The sequence below is a fragment of the Sparus aurata genome, chromosome 11 (assembly GCF_900880675.1).
Source record: "Sparus aurata chromosome 11, fSpaAur1.1, whole genome shotgun sequence".
NCBI classification, from domain to species: Eukaryota; Metazoa; Chordata; class Actinopteri; order Spariformes; family Sparidae; genus Sparus; species Sparus aurata.
The window spans coordinates 23986741-23994136 of NC_044197.1; the positions used below are offsets into that span (position 1 = coordinate 23986741).

At 40.1% G+C, this 7396-nt stretch overlaps 1 pseudogene; it reads right to left on the minus strand.

Annotated features, from left to right (window-relative positions):
• Window positions 1–962: 962 nt before the first annotated feature.
• Window positions 963–6688, minus strand: LOC115591568 (interferon-induced protein 44-like; annotated as a pseudogene).
• Between the last annotated feature and the right edge of the window lie 708 nt (window positions 6689–7396).

Sequence of the window (7396 nt, forward strand, 5' to 3'; positions counted from 1 at the left end):
TTGGAGGTTTTAAAAGTCCTTCTCCGCCGCCACGCCTAAGCGTAAAATGGCTTTTCGTGGATAACACGGCAGTCTTGTCATGCAGTTGGTTTTCGATGTCGATACTTTCAACAACAAAAAAAAAACAACAAAAAAAAAGTTCAGAGATGAGCGCGAGAGCATCAGAGCTCGCAGATCAGAATAATTTAACCGGTGCAAAAGGAGGGTTTCCTCTCGGGAGAGAGAGGAGGGATTGAGATCACAGCCAGCTCGTTTCTCTCAGGCAGAAGGGCAGACGTGAAACGCAGAGGCTCGCCTTCTACAGACCCATCGCCGCAGAAGGGGGAAGTGCTGGTGGGTGTAGCCTCTGTAGGCTGCAGTGTCTAGTCCAGCCCATTGCCAAGTCGTGCAGCGCAGTGGGAGGGAATTCATATGTTTTCATAAAAGTTACTGGACTATGGAGTGGTGCACAGTTTCGTGAGCAGTCCAAAGAGGCCAATGAGGTGGTGGAACGTGTCCTAGTGAATCTGACTTTTGGGCATATATGGACATCCCGAGAGAAATGTGATTTGATTGGTGGAGACTGATGAAGCTCTCCTCTCTCGAAATAGTCTGACTGCGTCATATACAGAGACGCTGAGCAAAGATCCCCGCAGAACTGACTTTAGTGAAAAACACAACACATCCTCACAGCAGCCCTGAGTAAATTGGTGCCCTAGGTAAGATCTTAGCCGGCGCCCTCTTGCATCGCAGTCAATTTCACAATCAATTTTCATACACTCACACAGAAACTGCATTTATGTATTCAAGATTCTAAAATCTTTTAAGTCAAAAATATCACACACTCCTCTGTGAACTAGCTCTCATCTCACTTTGTCAGTTAGAAGAGATGTCCAGTCAGCCTTTAGTCCTGATGCTGTGTCACTCTGCTGTGCTGAGGTAGAGGACAGAAGCACCTGATGCTGTGTCACTGGAGTGGTGGTGGTGAAATATGTTAAAATGCATCTGAAGAGAGAAGAGAAGTATATGTGACCATTGGACGTTACATTTGTGCTATAGGGTTAGGGTTAGTCTAACCAGAGTGCAAAAAGCAGTAAAGTACAGTCTAAATATATATATGTGTATATATATATATATATATATATATATATATATATATATATATATATATATATGATTTATATACATGTGTATGTATATTATGTATATGAATGATATGGGAAAGCTAAGGTGTGGAGTATTAACAGTAATACACTTTAACTGCACTTTAACACTGATGTACATTTAACAAACTGTGACACAATAAACCAAAGGCTTACAACAACCCTGTTACAAAGGGGATGAAAAACTAATAGCATTCTAACTGACATTCAAGAAAACACAGCCAATAGGAAAAATAACACCTGAACAGGCCTAACGTTAACTTTCCAAACGTCCCTGATGAATTTAAGGTGGAGTAACATTAACACACGTCGACTCAAACTATTTACTGATCATCAAACAATGCACAATCTGTTGGTGGAGGAAGCAACAGGTTACTGGCAGAGACTGTAGGCAGAAGATGGAAGATACTTTAGATGGAGGTTTTGGCTGCCCTAATCTACCAGAATCTGCAGGTGGAGTCAGAGGTGCAGGTTTCTAGTAGAGGACTCAGAAGTGCCTAGTAGTTGGAGGACACAGGTTGCAGCAATCTGTCAGAATTCACAGGTGGAGGTTGCTGTGGATGTTGCTGGCAGAGGCTGTAGGTGGAGGCTTGTGACAGAAATCTAGTGATGATCTTGTACATTCTATGTTGGAGTGTCCCTACAGAGTGAGTCGTAGGGACGCATGAGCTCTGAGTTTCGGAGTCCTTACGGCCACAACCCGGTCTAAGTTTAAAACTGCAACTCCACCCATTTAATTAGAACTGAAGAGGCCTCTTGAATGAGAAGGTGAAACGTCTTCAAGAAACTGAATTACGTTTGGTTGCCTACGATACAAAACTTAGAAACACCATGACCAGGATGACTGAGAACCTCCATCAACATGATTTAGGAGTTATAAATAAAAGCAAGAGTTTCTAAGTGCTCCACCACATCTGCACTGGCCAAAATAGCTACTATTGTTATTGAGTATAGTTTAATGTACAGAACAGAAATAATAAAAAAAAAAGATTATGTGCCATTACAACCATCTGACCACCTACAAAGTTGTTTTCCTGACAAACTCTGTAGGAAAACTGACTCAATTGGATTAAACCCAAATGGTCTATTTCAATTATCCATGACTTGTAATTTTGCCATACAAACTAATATTACATTAAAACTGAGGAGAAGAAAATGAGAGTCTTTTTAAAGGACTAGGACTCAGATTATTGGATTTATCCTATTTGGCACCACCAAGGTTAAAAAATCTGGATTCTTCTCAGCACACAGGCTATATCTAGATCATTTTCTTCACTTTTAGCTCATTTTCCCCACAGCTGAGACATAAACTGTAAAAATGGCGTATGTAAAAAAAAAAGTTAACGTTAAATAAATCTAAATCTTAATGTTAAACATTCAACACTGTTAAAGCTAATAGTTTATGTTGAACAGAGCTACAGTATATATAATGTTTATGCTAATTACAATTTACTCACTCCACAGCCTCCACTACCTCTGCTGAAGTGTTGCTGAGCTTATGTTAAGCTATCACACATACAGGAGCTGCTCTGCTCACTTATGCTGTGTCTCCTTTGAGGAAAAAAACCGAGACATTACAGTTTTTGTGCTTTTTGGTTTCAAAATGTTGTATTCATTTGACTGAATACCATTCCATTACCATTATACACAGACGGAGACCTTAGTTGGATATAGCCAGCCAAATCTTCTAAGATTGGCAGTGCAGACGGCCACACTGAGCTAGACAGCAGCTGACTATTTAACACAAGAGCCACAGGGTGTCAATCAGACTCAGACTCAGAGGGCCCCTCCAGCCAGCTGAGACAAAAATGAGCATTTCAAAAAATTACTCCTAAGTGCTTCCTTTTGATAATAGTAGATACTCAAGCTGACCTCTACAGAAGACATTTCCTCAATGTCTTCTAAGAAAAATTTCAGAATTGTGAAAAATAACACATTTTTAACAGTGGCCCTAACCTTCTTCTGTAGTGTTCAGTATAAAATAGGGGCAGTGGGACTAAAGTTGACTGACCCATTAAGTTGACCTTTTTGTGGGTCGCTTCCAGCTTCTCCGCCATCTTTGTGGGCATGATGGAGACTTTGCAGGCATTAATTGACGTAGGTCACACAATGGATCTTGTCCTTAAGGTACGAAAGACTTACGGTAGCTGTGGGCCTCCGAATGCAGCGCAGCGGAGGGGTTGAACTGAGTCACACAGTTGAGGGGAAAGACGGAGACAGTTTGAGTAAACTGAAGCCAAATCAATAACTCATACATTCAATATCCAGCTCAACAAAATAATGTACCTGATATCGGTCTGGCAGGTGACCTTTAAGGATGTTGCTGATGTGTTCAATATCAAGCCCAGACCCTGCGCTTTCCTCCAGTCCCATGGTATCACACAAGATGATTGGCAGAGGCTTTCCTTCTCGTCCAGCTTTCAAAGCGTAGGTGCAAAACTGTTTCGTACAAAGTGAAGGAAAAATTAATCACAAAACCAAATCAGTCACCACAAATGGAAATAATTAACCATCAGGAACTGACCTGTGTGGTGAGGCTGGTGGTGGAGCTGCCAGAGATGGCCTGGCTGGTGACGTGACCCTTTGAATACAGAGTTGAAAGAGTTGAAGAAGCTGGACTTTCCAGCTCCAACTGGTCCAATGAGCAGAACCCGAATCTGGGACGCAGAGCTGACTGTGGGTTGTAGCTCTTAATACTCTCCATCAGCTCTGTCCTCGTCCTGCAGGAACAAGTAAGTAGTGTAACAAGAGTAGCAGTCGTGATTGGCATGTTTATGATGATTTGTCAAGATTTGTAATGTAAAAACAGTACAGTACAGTAAGCTGTCAGTATTTTGCATCCATTATTTAAACTTCCATGTTTATAGTTTACCAAGTCAAACATAGCAAAATACAAGTTCTTGTATGTGTAACACATTCATTATTACATTTTAACAATGAACACACTGTTCTGTCTTTTTAGATCATCAATTTGTGTCACACTGTCCATCTTACTCAGATTCCCAGGTTACAGTCCTCCATGGCTTCTCCAGCTCTTTGGTCTCTGTTGAAGAGAAAATACAACTTTTACAAAACAATGATCTCATCAAACTTAGAAGAAAATACTACAATCACAACTTTGTTTTTTGTGATGAGTTTACATGACTCATTAAAATGGTATCATTAATATCACACAGAGTTATATTATGTATTTTACATCCTCTACTGTTTAGGTTGACTCATGCTGATGTAATATTGTCACATTTTGTTTTACCGTCAGATTTTGGAAAATGAAAAATAATATGATGGAATCAAACACTAGTGGACAACAGTTGGTAGGGATGCACATATAACAGAAACATCTTGAATACTGTACATCAAAAACCACTCATGGATGCGTCACAATAAAGCATCAAAATATAAAATCTGTTTATGTATATTGAACTCACCCTCCACGTGATAGACTTCACACTCAGTCAGGTTGAGGTTGTTGTCATGCATCTCTGCAGCATTGAAGTTGTAAAACTTTCCTGGACAGTTATAGACTACAGGCTTGCTTCCATGGACAAGAACCAAAGCATCTCCAAAATGTGGACCATTGATATTGATCATTCTCACTGCATTAGCAGGAACAGTGACTGGATATTTGAGGAGCTTCTCTCCAATGAAAGTGAAAAGAAAGGCCTGGTCATCATTCACATACTGTCCAGACTGACTGAAAGGTTGTTTGATGTAACCTCCAAACACAAAACCAGAGGCGTTATAGCCCACAGACACTGTTGGACTGCGGGTGTCACATCGTTGATGGAAGGCTGCTCTGGTGATGGTTTCACCGGAGCAGCCTTCCATCAACGATGTGACACCCACAGGATGCTGGCCTTGTACAGCAGCTGGAGTTTGACTCTTGTTCTCTGCTGGCTCTTAGTCAGCTGTGGATTTATAGTGACAGTTGGTCTGCTGAAGTGTGTGAAGGATGCTGAGTGAACCTTTGATGGTTACTCACTTTGGTGTCTAGATGTAAAAAGAAACATGGGTGCATTAAAATGCAGGATATCTATATTTAATTGAGTTTGCTGAAATTCCCATTTATGTATCATCTAAATTGCATCCAGTGTTCAAGTTTAAAAACAAACAAACTGTAGATGGGGTTTTCCAGTTGCTATATCCTCTTAGCCTGACAAAACCCCCTAATACATCAGCTGAACAGTTAAATCACTTTTGGTTTGCACTCACACTGCGAAAGAATGCTATGTTTTTCCATTAATCTGGGCACATTTTTTTTACTGTAATTTTTTTTTTGTAATTCCTGCACAAGAATTTCCCTCGGGTTAGGAATTTTACAGTATATAGAGTAATAGTTTTGGTCAAAGGAGTTAATTTGAACTGACGTCTTCACTAACATCAATAACATCTGACATGCAGCAATAATATTTAGCCTTAAGTTTTCATCCTTAACTCCGTCTCTTCTTGATATTTGAGGAGGGTGACCAGCTTTCACAGTATTTACTTTAAGGAGACGTTAATCCAGGATGTCAGGCAAGTCCCGTGCTTTCTGGCGGACAGTCAACATGAAGTGAAAGTAACCAACCTTTCCCGCGTGCTCACTGCAGCTTCTCTTTTCAGTTTCAAGATGAACCCTCTGATGAAAATCAAGTTTTTAATTCATCCAAATGGAATTTTTTGTATTATGCAAGACCTGTCATGAGTGAAACAACCAGTGAACACAGTATTTATGCTTTAGGACTGCAGTGTACCAAGGACAGTCTAAAAAAAAAATCAGACTCAGACAGCCAGAGTTTCATATCTCACAAACCTAAGGAACCAACAAGTCAACTTGTGCAATGGGGCTCTCCATCTCAATAAAATGATATTGCTGGGAGATGAGCTGTATTCAGGAAAAGTCAGGTGTGCAGATGTAGCTAATTATCTGTATTTAGCATTACAAGTTTCCCTACTTTAAAAAAAATTGCTGGTAAATTCCAGCTGCTGTGAGGGCGGACGGGCTAGAATCCTGGATAATTTTCATATCAAGCTCGCATATTCAGTTTGGCAAAGTTGTAGAGTTACATACAAGCCATTTCAAAGCCACATGAGGATTTGTTTTAATGGGAAAAAAAATCTGCACAAACATCCATATATCCTGTTCCGAGGTCTATCATCGACAGTTACCGCTTGCTCGTTTAGTCATGCAGCTAATGATAGTGGTTCTAGCTGACTAACGTTAGGCCTGTTCAGCCCTTTCGTCACTTAATCACCAATGTTCACTGGGAGCTCCCTGTGGCCTGGTTCAACAGTCGGCTACTTTGACATCTAGCTGCAATTCACATTTAGAGCCAATGCTCTCGGCTGCTATAAATGTGTTACAAAATGTTCAGAAAAGTGTTTTTGCAGAACATTATAATGTCACAGTGAAGATGACATTTGAAGTTTTAGACAAAAAATCCATCATGACTTCATCATTTTATCCTAGTAAACATTTGTGTGAAATTTCATCATAATTAGTGATGAATTCCCATGGAATTGGATTGTTGTAAGGTCACAGTACCACTGACCATTGACTGCCCCATGCTGATGATGATATATGCACCAGCACGTTGGTGGGGAATACGTTGAGTACGCTATGCTTACACAGAGAGATGCTGGGTTGTTCTTGCTGTTTATATTATTGTCATAAGCCTACATGATTGCTGTGTGATTTTTGTAGACTAAACATTTATTCTGTTTAAATATATTTGCCTTCACATTACCCTCTGATATCCACGGTCTTTAATGTGAAAAGATGATTTCACTGAAACATTACAGCCCAAAGTTTAAGGCTACACTTTTTAATAATTCAAAATTAATCTCCTTGAGATCTTTTTGAAATGTGGGCTGTTCTGCCAAGACAGCTTAAATATAACCTTATAGGTTCCTCTGGATCCTCCTGTTCTGGTACCTACACCAGCATTGGCAGAACAAGGACAGCTATCAATGACAGTGTTGCTGATGACGGCCTAATACTACCAAAGAGGCAGAGCAAAGAAGAAAAAAAAACAAAGCACAGAGCTGCAAGTGTGGTGATGTAGAGATGAGGGAAGGAACTGCTAACTGCAAAACATACAGGAAGTTAGCTAAAACAAGGACAGCACTTGCAGCAGCTTTGAGGCTTAAAATAATCAAATGGAATTATAGCACAACGGACACAGCAGCCATTTTTCTGCATTGTACTTTTGCTTTTATTTGTTGAAGTTTGTTTTCTGAACAGTTACATTTCTTAAGTCAATGCAGGGCTTGTA